Genomic DNA, 22,334 nt, shown 5'->3' on the forward strand with positions numbered 1-22,334 from the left:
ACGTATATTGCATGTTTGTATATATAAATATACATGTAAACATATACATATCTCGACTCTATTGGGATTAAACATATAACAAATCATTTTAAAAGGTTCCTGAATTAATGCACCAATGTCTTTTATTCATAAGCACATCCTAATCAACATAAGGAACACTTTAATCGAATACTGCAGACTTATGTTTTATTGTTAATGTTTTAAGAAGGCCTAATGCTTGAAATGGTTGAGGGTGCCTACTCTACATGTAGTGAATTAACTCTGTTCTACAAAGAACTGGCAGAAAACTAAAAGACCAAGAGTTTAAATAAACAAAGGCACGTTATCTACACCAGCAGTGTCCCTGGATAAAGCCAGTTTTATTGCAAAAAGCATTGCTGTGCCGTCATACAGCCCAAGGAGAAATGGTAGGGATTTTTCCTCTATCCACTTGCAAATGTTTAAGACACGTACACTTTGGATTTTGTCATGGAGACTGGTATCATGGTCTCCTTTAGAGCAGGCAGCATTTACCAGATATCCACTGCTACCAAGGAGACCATGCAGTTCACAGGGGCTGGAGATGGAATATGTGTTTCAGGATGTTTGAATTATAACGATGCTTATAGTTAAGAGCAGGACAGGACTATACCACAGGGTATTTAGACATGATTCTTTATTTGCTAGTTGCTGAAGAAGTCATACTCAATAAGGAAAACTTGGCAAACAGAGAAGCTTGGTAAATACAACACGCACCCACACACATACTATGAACGTTAGGAACATGTTAGGAGCTATCTTATTTTAAACATCACAAAACCCCAACAAACCAAGGATCAAGCCCTTTTACCAAAAGGGGAAACTATCTTTGCACATCGACTAATATTCACAATAACTATTGAAGAATTCTATCACAATTCTATTAATACTAATGAACAATATGTTGACTTTAGCAAATACTTCGGAGTTAGACTCCCAAATGAGCCCTGGTTCTGTACTTTGTCTATATGATTTTTAGTTCATCATTCGACTTCCTTGAGTCAGTTTCCTTATCTGAGGAAAGTTAGAGTGGTCTAACTTGCTAGATTATCTGGAGGATTAAAAAACATCATAAATGTAAAATGCCTGGTATACATTGTTTTCAAGGGTAGCTATTATCAGTGTTTTTATAATTATCTACAAATTTTAGGACCCTGGTAAGTGTTTTGGTCTAGACCCATGTTTAAATCTCAGCTGGATGTGTGGTGTTGGTGGAGTGATTTTAACTCTCTGGCACTCAGTTTTCTCACCTATAAAATGGGAATAAAGATAACTGCCTTGTGGTTTTCAGTGATGAATTAATGAGAATAGTTAAGTAAAATAACTCAGTGCAGAACACAGAACACAATAGGTACTCATAGTAGGCACACGATAAGTTTTTGCATTTTTAATCCATGAATAACAAAAACAGAAATGGCACTTTGAGAGGGCTGAGTTATCAGCTCTCTTTCCCCAGGTTCACAGCTGAGCAAATTTTTCAAGGGGAAACCAACTCACCATGTCTACTTCAATGGCTTCAAGAGGCAAGCAGTCTCTTTTGGAGTCAATGGAAAATTATGATGAATGTTTCAGTGACTAAAAGAACAATTAAATTGCTCAGTGCTGGATGCCATTAAATGAAATGGCACTGCATTAGTAGCACATAGCTGTTATTATTTATAAACACAGAAAAGCAACATTTAGTTAATGCTTTGGGTCTGCCTGCTACAGATCGCTCACACGGGCGTCCAAGTCTATGCCTCCTTCTCTTTATGCACTTAAGGGAAGGGCTTGCAGCCCAGGAGGCAGTGCAAGAAAACCCCTGTATCTGTGGTTGATTTGCCGGCAACTGTGTACAACATTAACAAATTCCTGCCCTCTGCATCATTGCCTTTAGTAACAGAACCTCAACTTACCTTACTTCAGCAGGAAATGAAGTGTCCCATAGGGGGACTGTTCAAAGGCATGGACTTTGGAAAAGAACATCCCTGAGTTTGAAACTCACAATGTGACCTTAAGCAAAAGAGATATCCTTAAACTTCATTGATAAAATGAAGATAAAACAGACCTGAATGTTTTTTTATGGTGATGAGAGGAACTTAAAAGGGTGACTTTCCTCCCTTTCTCCCTCTGAAGGCAGATTTGTTCCTATTGTCTTATTTTTGCTTTTTATTTGTATGTTTGCTTTATTTTAAACATGGTGGGAAAACTTTCTAGTGCATATCCAGAACTACCTAACTAGTCTTCAACCTTCATTTTGTGCATAGCGCTTACCCCTTAGTTACAATCATGACCTTGAGATCTGTAGGACCATTTGCCATTATACCAAATGCCTCCAGAATGCCACAATTCTTCTTTTTTTTCTTATTTTTTCTATTTTTTAAAAATAATTCTCTTTTGTCTTTCTCTTCCTGGTGAGCCTATTAACAGCCAATTCTCTGTGTAATAATAATTTTACAAGCTACCTCAGTCATCTATCCTTTTCAGTATGCTTAAAACCAAGTGATTATTATCGTATTTATTGATTCTGAATTGAGTCTGCAGAGTAGGACTAAGACCTCACATATGATTCAAGTGATAGGCTCCTGAGAAGCCCTTTCAGTTTCTTGGCTGTGCTGTGGAGAGTTGAGGACTCAAACCAGTAATTTACAGATAAGGGTGTTCAAGCCTGGCAGTGGGAATTAGGATACTGACATTTAAGGTCCTTTGTATCCTAATATTGAATGACTCAAAGGACCTGGTTATTGTATTATAATTTATGACAACATTGATGTTTTCAGTTGAATCTTGGATAGTGAATTTACCAGTATCTACAAGAGTGCTTAGTAAACCACTGAGAAATATGTTATGCAAAGCATTAGATCATCACATCACCTGTGGTTGAGATGAGTCTGTTTTCCCAGCCCTGTTCACCTTTGATTCTGACTAGAGTGAGTAGGTATGCTTCTCAGTTTCAGGGCCATCTCTAAAATGGTTGTCCTTAGCAGAGAACCCCAGTGCCTTTAGATGGCCTGGTGGGGGTCTGTGGCAGCTGGAGACCTCTGGCCAGTCACCTTTTTCCAGATCAATCATACATTTGCTGTTTTTCACACTGTGTCACACAAATAAAATAATTTCCTATGTGTGCCCTGATACAAAAAATTAGGCAAGCACTGCTAGACAACACCTTCATGATCTATGTGTATCTGCTGCTAATTTCTATAAGGATGCTTTTACGTGCTGTATTATCACAGTTGTATCTTCTACCAAAAGAAAAATACCATAGTATGACTATTCTTGTTTCTAATATCTCAACATATCATCTTAGAATCTTTCTCTGCTTAATCCATTTTCTCCTTTCCTTCACCACATACTCCAAAGAATAAGAAGATGAAGTTCAGTGTTGCTTATAGGTTAAGATCATGTGACCTGCAGCCACAAAAGCTTGAGTATGATTCTTCATTCTGCTGCTTCATAGCTGTGTGACTTTGGAGAAATTTCCTAGCTTCTTTAGGTCTTGGTTTCCTCTTCTCTAAAATGACACTGGTAAAGGAAAATGGCGTGTGTGTGTGTGTGTGTGTGAAAGAGAGAGACATTAGAAAAGTTAAATATTGATACAGTTTAACCATTTCAGAGAGTACCAAGGAATACTTTCACTCCTTTACACCTGAATGAAACTTATGATATATTCAAGCACTAAATAAGCCTTCTCTCAATACTAACTCTATGCTACTTATTAGATAAGAGGACAAATATGTATTTTATGTTCTGTTATGTCACTGATCAGTGTGGGGGAAAATAATATGTAGATAGATAACATAGGAGATGTGGCTATTTGTTCATAAATATTCACTTTCCCTCCACTTTTGCCATCCTGAAGACAGACTTCACTTCCCCATCTTTTTGACGTAGAGGTTGACTGTATGATTTGCTTTGGCCAATGGGATATAAAAGGATGTAATATTTACTACATCTAAGCAACAGCTTTTAGAGGCATGGTTTTCTCCCAACTCTCTTATTCCTGATCTTTGCCATGAGCAAACATCAGGCAGCAGGCAGGGGCTGTTCCTTTAATCTAGATCCAGGAGTGAGAAGACCCAGGCAGAAGGTTGAGCAGAGTTTCAGAGCACAGAGCTGCATGTTTCAACTTACATGTAATGTAGAATGACAAAGAACTGGGAGCTGTTTGTTAAGCAGCATTATTATAGCAATAGCTGACAGATACAGATAAGAACACAATAGATATATTTTATAAGACAGGAACTGTAAAAGCATTGAAATATATTTAGAGCTATCCTGAGGGGACAAGGGAGAATTCACAGAAAGGTAACATTTGAAGTCTGAGTCGAGGATTATGGCATGAAGTGTAAGTTTGTTTAAATGCTGACAATGTAATGTCAGATGCATTACCAATAATCAGTGCACAAGTCAGCTCCAACAAAAGGACCAACTAGAGGAGCATGTTCCATGAATGAGTCCCTTCTCATTAGCTACTGTTGAGTTTGGGCTCTGCAATGGCATAAAAATTGGAAACCTAATTTTGGCCTTGACTTGCTTTGCATTCTTTCAGGAATTCAGACTTTAATCTATAAATCCAGAGTTTAGGCTCAATTCAAGTGGAAGAAAAGACAAAATTTACCTCTCTCAACATCAACATTATCATTTTTAGAATTTCTTAATGCAAATTAACATTTATGTAGAAAGTCACAAATACAGATTTTTGCATTCAGATGCACGTACTTGGATAGGCTGTTTATATGCATTTGAACATGAAATACATGATATTTCCACATCTTCCTATGTCATAATGTTTTTTGTTTATAGAGTTTGTACAAAAGAAGATATGTATATGATATAAATATGGATTTTGAGCTCTAGTTCTTTATTGTTTGCTACTGTATAACCTTGGGAAAAACATGAACTTCTCTGAGGCTCAGAAATCTCACCCTCCAAAATGGGGCAATTATTATTCATATTTGATATTATTATTTTGAAGCACAAATAAGATAACAGCTGTAAAAATACCTGGTGTAAGAGTCAGTACTTCCTATCCTTCCTCCCTCCCTTCCTCCCTAGAAATATATAGGATGTGCATGTAATTTATATCATTAAATAAGAGTGATAAAATCCAGCCAAAATTTAGAATTTAGGAAGACAGCACCTACATCAGCATAATAAAAAACCATATCTCTATATTCAGGAAGTATTTTGTCTTTTATAGTTTTCTCTCTCCTTCAACACCTCTAACTGTGGATATATCCCCATCCATTTAACATGGCCTTTGTTTCAAATTAATAATGATCATTTTAGACATAGGGGATGAGTTGTGGGGGGGGGCACATTCAGTGGACAGAGCTGCCTGCAGAATTGATGGATTTCTGAAAGGTCCTGCCATAAGTGGAAGATTAGATAGAAGGAAAGTTTGGGGTCCATGATGAGGGATAGAATTAACCAAAGTATCTGGGTTTTCTTCTGTAGCCTATGGGCCTCTACTGGCTGTTTTTCACCTAGAGTGGCGCTTCCCAGCATGAAGCAATAGGTATTACTTGAAAAGACTGGTCTTCGGTCGCTTTTGTTTGATAAAATGCTGAAATAAAGAATTCCTCGAGGTAGGGAGACGCAAGAGGGAAGAGATATGGGAACATATGTATATGTATAACTGATTCACTTTGTTATAAAGCAGAAACTCACACACCATTGTAAAGCAATTATACCCCAATAAAGATGTTAAAAAAAAAAAAAGAATTCTTTACAGCATGAAATCTCAGAAGTTTTAATATGTTAATTTCTTGATTGATTGTCTTGAGTTCCAGGTTTTCTCCTTCCCTCATGAGCTCACTTTCATTTTGTTATTTTAAATGACCTTGTTTAATTCTAAAAAGACCCTTGTGAGGTAGTTATCATTAGTTTGCATTAGTTTATCACTATAGCTGAGGAAACTAGGCTGTAGGGAAGTTAGGTAAATAAACCCATAGATGGACTTTAACCACTACAACTTTAACCACCTTCAAAATTTTCTGTTGTTTACTAACATTTAAAATTATGTTATATTGCTTACCAGAAAATATAATGGATGCCTCATAGACACACATAGTGTTTTTCGTGGGATTGTCCCTGGTCCCCCCAGGAGTGCGCACACACCAGCTCGGGTGTTAGATATGAATGAGATGGTAACACTTACGTATTACATTGGTAAGTATTCGAACCAAAATTAGTTAGGTTCCTTACTGAGGACTCTAGTTAGAGCCTGCCTGGAACTACTCACCAATTATACCATAAATCCAAATATTTACTTAAAAAAAATTAATCAGAGGGTACCAGCAACCAGGGTAGCTGGCTGCAGAAGGGCTTCAGATTGAAGAATTAAGTTTCAACACTGGGATCTTCTTTGCCTTGTCCACACTGAGCTCCACACTGGAAATTTAGAGAAAGCGAGTCGACTGGGTACTCAGTGGTTAATCATGTGGTCTTTCTAACCAAGTGCCGGATTTGTTTTAATGATTCTCTTAAGAGTGATTCATCTAGGATCCTCGCCCGTGTTCCCTTTGTGCCTGGGTACAGATGTGCATCTAGAACACATTTAGTTCTACGTTTTCAGAGTGGCCGACCATTCTGTGCATATGATTAATTCTACATGCAGCTAATTATACCCACAATTGGCTAATTGTCAGTGCAATTAGCCAATTGCAGGCCCAATTGGCCACTTGTCCCATAATTTGAAGGTGCAAGTGGACAATTGAAGGACCGATTAGATGCATGCAGAGTTTTACATATTCAAAAAGGAGGCAAGGGGAGGAATAGCCTTTGAAAATGTGGTCTTAAGTGCAAAGTAAAAAAATCCATATGTGCAGGTCTTTGGGAAAGAAAGTTATAGTTCATTTTATACTTTTTCAACCTCAGCACTTTGGTCTTAATTTTGTTTTTTTCCCAAAATGGAGTAAATAATATTGAGTTTCTATGCTGGACTGGAAATTTTAAATGTTTTGAATTTAAGACAGAATGACCACACCCCAAACCACCCTGTATCTGTTTATTTTCAAGCAATTTTTAAAGTCAAAGTTTTTTACTAAAAAAATCACAAAAAGGCAAACAGACAATCAGATTTTCAGGACAGACAGAGTTGAAGCCAAGTTTTAAACTGGTAAGAACTCACTTCTCCATCTCAAAGCCCATTAATTTTAAGGGTTAATAGTAAAGCAAATGTGCCTCTGAGAACAGCAAATGTTACCAAGCTTTTGACCAAAATGCCTTTTCTCATTCCCTCCAGTCCTTCTTAATTTTCTTCATTAAAAAAAAAGTTCTCAGCCCATCAAAATCTCCCACTGTTGTTGCTGTTATTTTGTTCTTTTTTTCAGTAGCTATATTATCTAAGACACCTAGGAGAAATTTCTGCCTTCACTGTTCACTTTATACGATGATATCCAGGGATTAGGATTATTTGTTAGAAATGATTTATTCAAGTACAGCTACCTAATTTCATAGCCCCCAAACCTACAGATACTCACCCTTTTGTGCAGGCTTTCTCCTCAGGTGTGTCACCACAGGAAGCCCAGATCCAGAAGTAGGAGCCTAAAACAGCAAGAAATCGTGTGAACACTGGCTCATTGTAGGCACTTGGTAAACAGCGATTGAAGATGAGGGTCACTTAGGGGTTGGAATCAAGTCATGTAGTGTGGATTTAGTTGCTTGGAAAAACATTACTCATAAAATGAAACAAGATTGTTATGGCTCTCCTCATATCTGCAGTTTGTATTTTTAGGGGTTTCAACCTTCCAAAAGTTGGCCAGAGACTCAGAAATAAACCCAGCAGACCTTAATATATTAGGAATACCTGCTACAAAGCAAATGCACTAAAACCCTGTAGAAAAATGCCACTGCACCCAAGTTTCTCAAACTGGGACCTTTCAAATATGAGTCTCAAGGGATTTTCTGAGAGCAAAGGATTTCACGGTCAAAGATGGATGAGAACACAGTATGCTATTTGCGTATTTAAGGTGAAAAACTAAAAGGTCAGCAATAAAAACAAAACCTGTTTAATTCACGTTTTAACCCAAAATAGTTCAAATGTAATTGACCAAGGAATCCTATTTTTTCATAATAGCTAATACTATGCTACCAAATTAGACTTAAATGAGACATATTTTTGGAAATGCAACCCAAGACCATGGTTTAGGGCTAAATTGGAAAGTTAATATGCACCTTTAACAAATGTGATTATTTGGTTTTCAGTTCACAGAAAATTTTTAAAAAGATCCCTTTCTGGGCTCAAGACTGGGACCACATAAAGGCACTCTGAAATAAAAATTAATTCGGAATCTGTCTCACAGCTCTGATCACTGGAGGTAAATCATTCCCCTCTCTGGGCCTCAGTTTCCTTGTCTGTACAACGTAAGCATCGTATCTGTTGTACTCCAAGGTCCCTCCTGTCCTGGCATCCTGTGTTACTCAATGATCCAGACAAAGAATGCTTTATTTGATGAATTTTTCTCTCTTTTTCTACTCAATCGCCAGGGCCTACTACACTAATAGTTGGAAGACAGAGTTTCTAATTCCAGATTTTCTGCATATCACTGAATCACATGGAGTACGTTTCAACTGCTTAAAACCTCAGTTTCCCTAAAAGGAAACTGAGGATAATCATATACCCCAAAGAAGACTCAGAGAGCTAATGAATGCGAAAGCCCCTTGAAAAGTACCAATTCCTCTCTGTTGTTGTTGCTGTTTTATTAAACAGTATACTTGCAGTTGATATTAATATCACTAGTAGTTCTATTAACTACTATAACCCAGATTCAATTATTATTCATATTAATTGCCTATAACTACTACTAATATGCTAATCATGATAATGAACTGAGGCTGTGCTCGATGCATTTCAACACCAGATTTTATTCTGCTAAACTCGGGGTTTTGCTTGGAGGGGAGAATAGCAGTGCTGGCCTTCGGGCCGTGCCAGGAAAATGTGTGGGCCAGATGGCAATCCAAGTTGGTCTGATAGAACATTTCTATTTCTGTGGATTCTCAAAAATGAACTGACAGGCACGAAGCAAAGTGGTGACTCATAGCCTTTGGGTCCCTGACTTAGAGTTTTTGAGCTGAAATCTCCTATTGTCCTGTGAAACCTATTTAGGGAATGACACAACTGGAACTTTCTATCCCCATTGTCACCATTGTCATCTTTGTCATCACAGCCACTCTTCCCCAAGGACCTACTGTGTGCCTGGGCCCCTTGTGTGGTTTATTAAAATAGACTGTCTTCATCTCTGTAACCACTCTGTGATGTATATATCTGTATCACCATCCTTCGGATGCAGACGCTGTGGGTCAAGGAGATTAAGCAACTTGCCCATGATCACAGAGACACTGAAGGTGGTGTTAAGACCCGAATCCAGGACATTTACATTTTTGCTCCTATACGATAATTTCTCTCCAATGCAAGTATCTAAAAGTTTGTAATCCTCTTGAGCGCAGCCACTCTTGTTTGTATGTGTGTGTGTATGTGTGTGTATGTGTGTGTGTGTGTGTGTGTGTGTGTGTATGCCTATGCATACACGTATGTATATATTTTAATTCCTCTTCTCAGAGGGATTATAGTACTGGCCTGGCATAGAATAATCATTGGATAAATGTTTCCTGTCCTGAATTTCCAGCAAGTCCAAAAGTTTCTCCACAGCCATGTTTTGTTACCCATGTAAACGGGTCAAATATTAATTCTCGTCCCAAAGTCTCAGTATATAAATGTTGATACGGGGGGTTGAACAGAACAGTCCTTGGTAGGCGAGGCTTAGAATCTAGACCTTCTGACCTGCAGGGCAAAGTTCCAGGCACTACACCTTGGGAATGGGGAAATCCATTTGTTCTTAGTCACTGTTTCTCCTTAATCTTCTCCTGTTGCTGATGAATAAACAATGATTTAATGAAAGGAAGGCATAATTACCTATTATAGATGTCTCTGTCATCATTGTCAAGAATACATGGGGAATGGTAGAATTCTGAGTTTCTCAAGCTGTATTTGCATGGGAGATTGAACTGCAGTGAGGGTCACTCCCATAACTGGAGTCCACATGGACTTGGAGACATTGGATGGGTTTCAGTCTGCAGTGGCCATCCAGTCCCCAGCCTCAGAAGAGGCATCACCCTAGGGCGTCAGCACAGACGGTGGAATGGACGCTCAGCACAGTCGGTTTTGTAGTGAGAGAGTAAAATATTATTCTGGACCACATTCTTAAAACAGATTAACTTTTTTAGACATGCACTGGGTTTTCTTTACCAAATGAACATTCCATTAAAAAATTACCAAATTAATAGCATAACAAGTTTCCAGAGGAGGTTTATATTCGAGTCAAATATTTAAAAAGCTGTCATTTAAACAGAAATAGTTGTTAAAGTGAGGAGATAATTAAGTACCTGAAATTAATCAAAGAATGTTTTTAAAAATAAAATCTATATTTGACTCATAGCAAATATATTTCAGTCTCTTCTGTTTCCCTGTAATATATTAGAAATTGGTAATATTGAAAATGAATCTGCAAATTGCCTTTGACCGTTAAAATCCTGTTCTGGCCTTAACATGGTGGATTCTACAAACATGTGTCCCAAATTAAAATTCAAGCTAAAATATCTATGGAGTCTATAGGCATCACTATAGTGTATAAAGATAACACTAAATTAAATACCTTGATGCTCAATTTTATACCAGTCTTTTCTTTCTCCCTTTATTTCATTCTCTTCCATTACTGAATTGCCTTTTTTTCTACCAGCTTGCCATATATACCAGCTTAGAGGGCTAAGGGAATTGAAGGAAGAAAATAACAAGGAAATATTGGTGACATTCAACGAGTATGAAACCAGGACTGAGGTTGAAATTTGAGTATTCAAAAAGGTATTTATTGAGCACCTGTTATGTGGTAGATACAGGCATAAAAATGAATGCAATTCCAAGTCCCAACTCTCATGAGTTTTCATTCTAGTGGGAGGAAGAAATCGTGTACAGAATACAACCAACAATAAAATCGATGATCTATCAGGTGGGAATAAGTCCTATAACAACATAGAACAGGGCAAGAAAATAAGGAGTGATGGCGTCAGGGGAGATGGAGGAGCCCTCAGGAGGGACCAAGGTGGAAGGAATAATTCCACACTTTCTTAGATGAGTACATGGTCTGTGATCTCTGGCACTTCTGTTTCTGCTCCTTTTTTTTTTTTTTTTTTTTTTTTTGCGGTACACGGGCCTCTCACTGTTGTGGCCTCTCCCGTTGTGGAGCACAGGCTCCGGACGCACAGGCTCAGCGGCCATGGCTCACGGGCCCGGTCGCTCCGCGGCATGTGGGATCTTCCCGGACCAGGGCACGAACCCATGTCCCCTGCTTCGGCAGGCGGACCCTCAACCACTGCGCCACCAGGGAAGCCCTCTGCTACGTTTTTATTTCTTTAAATATAATTTCAGTCTTATAAGAGCTGAGGTGATGAATGAAACAAAGGCTTCTAAGTACACAGACAATTCGAGGACAGAGGCCGGACGTCAGGGCTTCGTGGAAATGGCAGAAGCATCAATGATGCTCACTTGCATGGAACGCACTAGACTCAGGGATCATCATCTTCCACCGCCCCCAACCTGGAGGAAGTCAGAGCCCATCCGATAGAAGAGACACTCACTCTGGAAAGTACTGAAGCCCACCCTTTCTTCATCATCTCAACTAATAGCATGCATATTTTGCTAACCTGGCTAAATATAGCACGCATATTTTGTTGACATAACCGGTTCTGCCTAAATTATGGTTTAGAGTCCTTTTTCTCACTCGGCAGGATAATCAATTTACCATTTTTTATTCGCTTCTTTTCTCAGCCCTTACAGATCCAGTTGTTCCTTTTCAAATGCGTTTGTCTTGTGTTCACGATTCCAGAGAAGTGTTATTTGATGTTAGAAGTACAAGGAGGAATAGGAAGGTCATGTTGGGCTCCACTGATGTGCCAAGACCTGGGCCAGTGCTTTTCCAACTGTTGGATCAGTCGACCCTCATTCACAATCCTGGGAGTAAAGAATACCTTTATGTTCAGGAATAATTCCAAGGTCACAGAGATTATAAGCAAAGAGGACATCCTGGTACCCTTACAGTACACACAGGCGCTTGGTCCTGGGCTTCTTAAACTTGATGAACACCTTCATCTCTTTTGACTCTCTTTTTAACAATGCAGATTCCTAGGCCTGTGCATCCATAATAATATGATAGCCTGAATCTATAAGTGAAACCTGGAGTCTACAAAGTTTAAAAGAAAAGGGATTCCTATATGAGCCAAGCGTGGAAACTCTTGATTTAGTTCAGCCTCTTCTTTTGCAGTCATGACATGAGACTCAGAGGGAAAAGACTTTCCCAGAATAAACCACGTCTCTGATCAGGCTATTTAATTCTGAAACTGGCCCATATTTCTCCTTCACTCTGCTCACTTTTACTTTGTCTGGTACACTCACTGTCTTCTAATCTGCTATGAAGTTTATTGCTGTCAGCCTGGCTCCCCAGCTGGAAGGTAGTTTCCTCTGTAGCAAGCAGCTTTGCCTGTCTTTGTTTCACTATTCCAAGCACCAAGAACCATGTCTGACTCATAGTAGGTGCTCAGTAAACCTTGTTGAATTAATTACCAGATCTCTTGCTTTCAGTAAGAACAGTTTCCACTGGGTGTGGTCATCACTTCCTTCTTCTGTTGAAGGCTCTTTTAACTCTCCAGGATTAGGTTTCAGTAGCTGCTCCTCCCTTTTGTCAGTACCAGTCTAAAAGATGCGGTAACAATGTCCTTTTTCTCTATGTAAGAGCAGCAGAGGTAGATGGAGGGTTTGAAGGAAGGCGGGGAGGATGGGGCTTGGTGACTTGACAAGTGAGGCTTCCACTGCCCCTTCTCTGCTCCGGAAGGTTTGGTGCTCACTTCTATTACAGGGCAATGCTAGTTGTATTTGTCTTTGAACACTTGGAAATAAAGGGTAATGGAGACTATGGGGAAAATGATGCTGAAGGTGCTTTGACAGTAGGCTAAGGTCAACATAACGCTCTCCTAGAGTCACCCAGACCCAACTTGAATCACACAGCTATCATGTACCAGCTGTATGACCTTGAGCAAGTCACCTCACCTCTCTGAGCTTTAGTTTCCACTGCTATACAATGAGAGAATTTTATTTTATTTATTTATTTATATTGCGGTACACGGGCCTCTCACTGCTGTGGCCTCTCCCGTTGCGGAGCACAGGCTGTGGATGCGCAGGCTCAGCGGCCATGGCTCACGGGCCCAGCTGCTCTGCGGCATGTGGGATCTTCCCAGACCGGGACACGATCCTGTGTCCCCTGCATCAGCAGGCGGACTCTCAACCACTGCACCACCAGGGAAGCCCAGTGAGAGAATATTTTTAACTCATAAAACTATTAAGAAGGCTAAAATAAAATAGGCATATAAAATTTAATGCTAGATACAAATGTATTGTTTTGGCATTTCTACAGATCATGGAAAGATAGTGAAGTAATGAAAAAACCATATATCTACATGTGCCTACCTATATAGATAATTTATAATTTTGCATGTGTTTATAATTTAAAAGTAAACTGATGATTTAATAAAGAAGAGATGAAATTCAATTGTACGTAGACTGCTGCCTGGAGCTTCATCCCTAGGCCTTAACACATTTCCCAACACAATCATTTTTCGACAAAGGAATACTGAATAAATAGCAAAAGTCCCTATCTGGGGTCCAATAAGCACAGTGGACCTGCCATAAAGACAAAAGTGGGCAAATGCAAGAGACTCAGCATATTTCTATATGTCACATAAGCCAGAGTTACATGTACCAAGGAAAAAACTGGAAATAGCCTCCCTTGCCCAGATCCAGTAGAACCAGTATCCAGCAATTAGAAGATAAAACCAGTGTCATCTTGGGTAGGATCACTGTAGACTGCTATTAAGAGGACCCCCAATATTATTACCAGCTGCAATAAGAAAGCACTTCTTTGAAAGTTTTTTTCTACCTAATTGTAAAAACTGAATAATGTTATCAGTTTTTTTATCCTTTGAGTATTTTTCTAATAAGGAAGCACAGAGATGCATTGCAAATAAAAGCAGAAGATTTGAGGATGCAAAGCAATCATGCAAAATGACTTTCATATCAGTTTGATAAGCAGCTGAAATTTAATAACTACATCTCTCCTATGGTGTTGGATGAAAGTTTAATACTTTCTGCTTTGGCTTCTTTCTTCTGCAAGATGCTTATTCAGAACTGTAGCTTCCCCTTTTATAGTTGGGAAAATGAGAGGTGCAGTGGATTAATCAAAGCCTCGAGAGGTTGAGCCCAGCCCCAGCCCAGGCCAAACCACGGGGACTTAGAATCTAAGTTAAACCAAACCCAGGGCTGTCCATGATACCTGGAGAAATGGGGAGAGATTTCCAAATGTCTCCAAACACAGGTGAAATGTTACTATGGAAAGCACACACCACATTAAAACCATAAAGAGATTTTTAGAGACTTCAGCCTTGGTTGAGGACAAATTAGTCAACCAGGAAGAAAAAAAAAATGGTAAGTAAAGAAAACCACCTGGAGCTGAACAAAGATCCCATATTTAAAAAAATAATAATCAAATCAAATCCAAGAATATGACGACCTTGTTAGCACACAGAATATGTCTTCTGCCTATAAACATGCATTTAGTAAAGAATGAATGCGTGTATACAGTAAATAATGAATGAATGCATATAGTAAAGAATAAGTGCATGAATGCATATAGCAAAGAATGAATGAATGCATAATTGGTCTGCAGATTGCATCTAGCCTGACCTCCTCAATTTAGAATTGGGGAAATTGAGATGCCGGAAAAGGAAACAATAGCCAAATTCGAGTGTCAAGTAAATCAGCGTAAGTTGAAAGGTGTTGGACATTTGTCTCCTCAGGCCTTGCAAAAGCCTCCAGGATTCAAGAAGCCTCCCATTTCCCATGCTGCCTGAGCAACCCTGGCAGGGAATGTGCCCAGAGCTCCCAGCACCCAGATGACAACAGCCACAGCTTTCAATGAGACCCTTTGGAAAGATAGAAACCCCAAATGGAGAAGGAGGAACTTTTTTTTTTTTTTTTTGCGGTACGCGGGCCTCTCACTGTTGTGGCCTCTCCCGATGTGGAGCACAGGCTCCGGACGCGCAGGCTCAGCGGCCATGGCTCACGGGCCCAGCCGCTCCGCGGCATGTGGGCTCTTCCCGGACCGGGGCACGAACCCGTGTCCCCTGCATCGGCAGGCGGACGCTCAACCACTGCGCCACCAGGGAAGCCCAAGGAGGAACATTTGATTAGACATTTTCCAGAAAGAGTTGGGAGACCAATTCAAAACCAGCGATCTGTGCTAAAGGATCTTTCTAGCTCTGTGTCCACACATGAGCCGGGAGGGGATGAGTTTCCCAGGGCTGGTGGTCTTGCCCTATTACAGGGCTAGCCAAAATGGGGTTTGGCTGGCTTGCTCTTTTACTGCCCCCTACTGGGGAGTTTCCTGCCGAGGAGTGAAGTGGGTGGCTTCTAAGTTGTTTTTCACAAAGGGGCAAGAGACCATCTTGAGACACACAGTAATGCAGGAACATGCACAAGCCTCCTAAAGGTTAAAAAAGATGAACCTTGATAACACACATCCCCACAATGACCTGCGCTGTCAAATGTGACTTTCGTCAAATTTGTTCTGAGAGAACAAGGGCTCACGGCTTCCTGGCTGTTTCTACATGTATGCGTGCATGCAGTTACAAACTGAATATTGTTTTTTTGGCTTTTTTTTTTTTAATATAGGTATAAACAGATAGTAGTACAATGAAGGAACATCTGATCCAGTCATCAGATCTAACTGCAGCCTTTTAAAAAGGAAATGTAACTCCAGATGTCATCTTAAGAAAATGAATCAATTAGGCAAATGAGGAATTCCCTCATAAATCAGAGACTGAGGCCCTCCCTTCAGTCCTAGGGGAGGGGAGGGGGTGACCAGGAGGCTGGAGATGAATGCACGGCCATTTTTCATGACCAGGTAACCCCGATGCCTCCTGTTCCCCTGAAGTTGTGTTTACCTTATTGAATGTTGGTTTGATGTGGAAAGTGTGTTCTGAATGTTCCAAACCTTTTGCCCTGAAGATAATAATGCCTCAGCCTTCAGGAGCAGAACCCAGTATAAGCTGGTGTCACTATTCATAAAATAATTGAGTTTACACAAAAAGTGATTTCAGTAATAGCTGCCTTTTTATAAGTATGTACATTTTATTTAAAATTACTGACTCAAAAGGCAAGGTAGAAAAAAAAATCACCTCCAACAACTTCCTGTAATTGCGAATTATTGTGAGGGAAACAGAAGGAAAAGATTTCGAAATTATGAGCCATTATGCTCGAGAGAGAGAGGGAGAGAGAGAGAGGGAGAGAGAGAGAGGCAGTGGAAAAAAAAAAAAAAAGACATCTCGGCTTCATGAAACACAGCTGACAAGCTCGACTAAATTACCCCCGGACCATTACAAAAATCACTTAATTGCCAAGCATTTTGTTAGGTCAATTGACTCTAATTGAAAAAATAACAAAAAGCTTATTATGCTGCAAATGCGGCCGTGGAAAATGAGTCTTCTGTTAGAAGGAAACAATAATTCTAAATTTCAGCTGCTGCTAACACTACAAAGTTCAGTGTTTCCTTCGGATAGAATGTGCCGTCAAGGAGAAAGTGAATTTGCATCAATTGATTTTTCCCTTCTAGCGCCCCCCAATTCTAGCTCTCTGTGTTCCCCCCCTTCTCTGCCTGGTCCCCCCACCCCACCAGCTGGCCTTGTTCCTACAGGAGCACATGCACCCCACCCCCCTTCCATCAGCAAATTGACACCCATCGCACTCTCAGCTCATCTCCTGGAGGGAAAGGGTTGGGAGACAAAGAATGGTCACCAGGGCGGGCCCCAGCTCTTTCCAGGGCAGGACACTGCCCTTTGGATAAACTGCCTTTCCCACTGTTTTCCGCCAGCCAGCCGCTCTCTCCGTCTCCCTTCCTGGCTGTTGCCTCATCTCTTCTCTTCTCCTTTAAATATAGATAATAGAATAAGGCGACAGCTTATGTCCGCGAAATTTCTCTGAAATTGCCCCTCGCATGTGCGCCCAGCGCTGGCCTTGATTGACATCAAGTGTGGTAATTAAAAACCCTGCCAGCTGACATAGGTGAAGGTTTATTTATAATTATACATTTTTAGGATGGTTTGTCCAGAGTTGGTGCATTTAAAAAGAAGAATCGGCTGCAGCTCTGTTACTGCCCCAATTATAGATTTGAATGGTGGGAGATTTATAATGGGGGTGGTTCTACTTTGCAAGAAGTAATTATTTGCCCATAAAACCAGGAGGCCGGGGTCTGAAAGTCTGATGGCAGAGCCTTTGTTTGAAAAGCCACGGGGGAGAAAGAGTGTATCTGTATACGTGTGTACGTGCATGCCTGTGTGTCCATGGGATGTGTGTATATGTGTGTAGGTGTCTATGTTTTTGCATAGGTATGTGTGTCTGTGTGTGTATATATATTTATGTACTTGTGTGTGTACACTGTGTGTCCCTGTGTGTGTCCATGAGTGTGTATGTGGCTGTATGTGTACGGGGGTGTGTGTGTGTGTGCCTGTGTGTGCACACAGGTATGAGGGGGAGTCATAAAGTCCCACCACGCCCCTACATAAACACAGGGCTGTAGATCACAAACCATTTCCCTGCTTGCTTTACCTTAAAAATTAAAAACCAGGGCCATCTTAAATCCAAGACAATCAGAGTCAACTTTCACAAGCCCAAAGAGGACCAGAGAGGCCAAAGAGGTCCCAGCTGTGTCTGTGGCAGCCTAGGAGCAGGGCCTGGGCTTCAGGAGCACCGAGTGGCATCTTTCCAATCCACCTTTACCCTTCTTCAGGGTGACAATGGAGATGCTGGATGCTGGTGGGCAGACACCCTTCCTGGCAGCCGGTGTTTCCTCTTACAGACCTCTGTTTACACTGCTGCCTCTTTCAGAGCCTGGTGTCACTTACCCTTCGGGGCAAAGCCAGCACTACTATCAGGCTGTGCATCACGGCACATGGGGTTTCTTGGGGGCCCCAGAGCTGGAAACAACGGCGTGAGTGGCCTCAGAGAGCCCCGCCTGTCACCTGGCATCTTGGCAGGCAGCTGAACCTCGGAGGAAACTGAACCCCATCGGGGTGCTACAGGTGTTAAGGGGCACCGGAGCAAGGCTTGAAACAGCGGACAGGAGACAGGAGAGCAACCAGAAGCTTTTCTTTGGAAGTCCCATGGGTTTCAGATGTGCCTGGGCCACGGCTGCTGGACCCAGACCCTCCACGAGGAAGCGGGATGCAAAAGCCACGGCTGACCTGTGAGCCAAGAGCTGTGGAAGGTCAAGGCCAGGCCCAGGGAACAACACCTCTCACCCCGCCACCGGGAGCACAGCACAGAGAGGAGAGGCCGGCTGGAAGGAAGCAAGTCCTTCTGAATAAGTGGCAGAGCCCTACTGAGAGAAATAAAAGTGAAGAATGGTGAATTCGGTACCACTTGCCAGACCAATGAGCTTCATCAATTAATCACAGCCAAATAATCACCACCTACATTAAAGAATAATACATGAAAAGGACAGGGGCCTCGCTGTAACTTATTCAGAAAGGGCTGCCTCCCTAATCCCTCTGAGTCCTGACATGTTAACTGGGTAGCGACTAATTAGATGTCAAAAATTCATAAGCGCTCTTTAATATTGCATATATCTGCAGCCGCCGACATTTCAATATGAGAGTTGTATACACAGAAGTCACTATAGCATTAAAACACAGCGGGGTGGGAGAAATAAAAGGGAACCAATAAAAACAATGTCCCTCAAAGACCCCAGAGAACGCCAGGCTTTGGAAGTGTGTACTTTCTTATTCAGAAAAGGTATCACCTTAATAAGAATTATAGGCAAAGGCTTTTCGCTGCTCCGTGCTGCGTGGACAGAAAGAGGGAGAGGAGATGGGCTTATCAAAGGCACTGCCAGGTAAATAGTAATTCATTGTGCATGCACAATGAACATTACCCAGTGTCCTGACACCGGGTGATAATGAAAGACTTGTTATTTGGCATCCACCGAGGGGATTTCCACTCCCCCACCTCCCTTCTCGCTGTCTCTCTTGAGCAAAGAAGCAGTGATGGGTCCTGGCAGCTCCTGCCTGTTTCAAGCCATTTCACATAATATAGGAAGCCCCTGAAGTTTAGTGGATTAAGTAAGTGAGTGAGTTTGCTGGTGCGGTGATATATATGTTGCCTGCATGTGAACTTATATTTCAAATGCTGGGGACTATATTTTTATGAAACAAGTCTTTTCCTGTTGGAAGAATTATAGGAATGTGATATAATACAAGGCAGTGAGATTAAAAACAATGCATCATAGCAAGGGAAAAAATGCCCTGTTTTATGACTTGCACCCATTAATTGAACATCTCAGGAATAAAGAGAAGGGCTCTTCAGGAACCTCCTGGAAAATTATTTTCCTTTTTGACTTCCAGGGGGGTGCTTTTGTTTGTTTGCTTGTTATTTTTATATTTTAGCATATATATAAATGTATCCACACACATATATACACATACACACATATATACATAGATACATGCATATATATATAGACACATATATACCCACATGCACTCACACACACACGTTTATATACAATGTCATGAATGACATGCCTCAGTTTCCGTATGAAACTGTTCTTTAGAAAATGTGATTTTTTTCCTTTGAATTCTGCTCACATTTGGCATAGGGATATTGAAGAGCATAGAGGAAGCAATCGGAGTTCAAATCATTAGGTGGACAGTTATTAGTAGCTCTGCACCAATCCTGTTAGTATTCTGAGCCTCAGTTTTCTCTCCTGTAAGATGGGAGAAGAAATGCCTTCCTCCTGGCTGGTTGGACAGGGTATGGTAATGGCATCAAGAATGCCAAAGCATCTATCTGTAAGATGCCAAGGCCATATATCCTGATCTGTAAGATGCCAAGGCCATATGTCCTGATTAATTTCCATTGTGACTGTGGCCAGGGCTGCTCCTCCCCACATATATTGTGATGTTGACACAGACAATTTTGGGTGTCAGGAGAGTGCTGGTTTTTACTTGAACTCCTGGATGATTGCAAGGATGCAAGCCCCACGGTAGCAATTAATGATCAACTTCATGATTTGGGGGAAATTCCTTTCAAAGACAGTCCTGAACTCCATCTCCGATCACATCTGTGCTGATCCCACCTCTGTATGTTTCCCCAGACTCAAGCATGTCTCTGGAACCTCACCTCCAAGGGTGGGGATGCCCCCCAGAAGGAGGATGAGACCTGATTTCATCCTCTGGCACTGCTCCATGGTCCATGGTCAACCTTTATCTGATTAGACCGGGTCCTCGGTTTGGAATTCATTACGTTAATTCAGGCTAAAAAAAAATATCTTATGATCCATATTTAGATCACAGTTAACGGCGATCATTTGCTATTTTTGCACTCCTGACTCTTATGGTGTTTAATCGGTTTCTTCCCCAGTTTCAGCATTTCTTTTTTCTAAACAGGAGCCTCTATCAATTCTGGCTGGTAGCTAGGAAGACGTGATCTCCCCTGGCTTGCCTAAAGTGCAGGAAATGAGACGTTTATTTTTCCCGGGGTTAAGATTGAAGTCCAGGTCACTTCACTCATTCACTGCATCATTCACCCATTCATTCTGTCGTTCATTCATCCATGCCCATGTTCCCTTCTCAAATATTTTTGAGCACAATTACTACTTCCTGACTTTAATGTTTCCTCTTGGTGATGCTGGGAAAAACAACTAAGTTGTCCTACTCCCAAAAACTTATAGTCCAGTGGGTTGGGGTAACAATAAACAGGTGACTCAATATATGAATATATACTTCTAGTGATATAAGTGCTGGGAGAAAAGCAGACATTTATCAGGGGACTGCTAGAGGCATGCACAACAGGGCTACCTAAGGTAGCCCAGGGCAGGGGTGGTCAGGAGAGACACTGAATTGGACATGGAAGAACTAGTCTGAGATGAGGGTAGGGGAGTTGGCCGAGAGAGAGAGAACCACACATTCAAAGGTACACCTGAGAAGGTCAGCGTAGTGAACTTTTGTGGTAGTTGCTCTCTTTTCTCCATCCAACCGTCCTCTGCAAATAGCACTTAGGCTTATTTGAAGGAGCCACCCCCATTCTCAGCCCTATGATGTCCGTATGATTGAACCCCATCCCGAGTTTCAGGGATCGGTTCTCAGTGTTTTCATCAGTTATTTTTCCCACTCCTTTAGTCACTGTGATTGGTTCAGGGATGAGCACATAACCCACTCAAAGCCAATGAAATGTGAGATATTTGCTGGGGATTCTGGGAAAGAGAAGACTCCTCTCTCTTCCATGGATCTCTTAGAACTCTTTTTCTCAATCGTGTGGTATGAGGTCGTGAGGTCTACAACTGTTGCAGCCCTTTTTTTTTAACTGATAGGGAAGGGTCCAGGACTGCCAGAACTATTGCAGGAAGTCCGAAGGTGATGTCAAATTGTGAAAGTCAGTACAGAAAGACAGAGACAAGATGGGCCCCTGTGTTATTGTTTGACTTGTTGGATCAATCCTGACCTCAGTCTAGATGACTATGAATTTTACCATTATATAAGCCAAAAAAATTATATTTTATTTAAAACAGTCTGATGAGGGATTTCCTTTATTTGAAGCATAAAGTGTCTGAAATAAAAAAAAAATCTGTGGCGTAATCTAGATTAGTTGATGGTGATGATGGTGGTGGTGATGAAGCTGATATGTTGATGAAGATGATGCTGGTGGTGTTGACGATGAAGAAGATGATGGTGGTGGTGGTGGTGGTGGTGGTGATGGAGGTGATACGTTGATGATGATGATGCTGGTGGTGTCAATGATGGAGATGGTGATGATGATGATAATGATGATATTGAAAGTGGTGCTGGTAGTAACAGTAATGATAGTGATGAAGATGATGATGAAAATTTTGGTGGTGATGATGGTAATGAAGATGATGAAACTTGCTACCGTACATCATTTATAATGTATCTGACACTGTACTCAGTGCCTTAAAAATAGTATTTTCTTTGATCTTCACAAAATTCTGTAAGGTGTATATTAGTATTTCCAGTTCACAAATAAGAAAACTAAGGTTTTTAAGGACAAAGGGGTCAAGTAATTTGCCCAAAGTTTTACACTTAATAAGTAGGAGAAGTGGCATACAAACAGTGTGGTCTGACTTGAAAGCCCAGGTTCTTAGCTGTGGGGAAATGATGCTGAAGAGGTAAGAGGTAAGAGATAGGGAGGCACCAGCCAGATTCAGGGATGTCCTTACACACCA

Source organism: Tursiops truncatus, chromosome 2 (assembly GCF_011762595.2).
Source record: "Tursiops truncatus isolate mTurTru1 chromosome 2, mTurTru1.mat.Y, whole genome shotgun sequence".
Lineage (NCBI taxonomy): Eukaryota > Metazoa > Chordata > Mammalia > Artiodactyla > Delphinidae > Tursiops > Tursiops truncatus.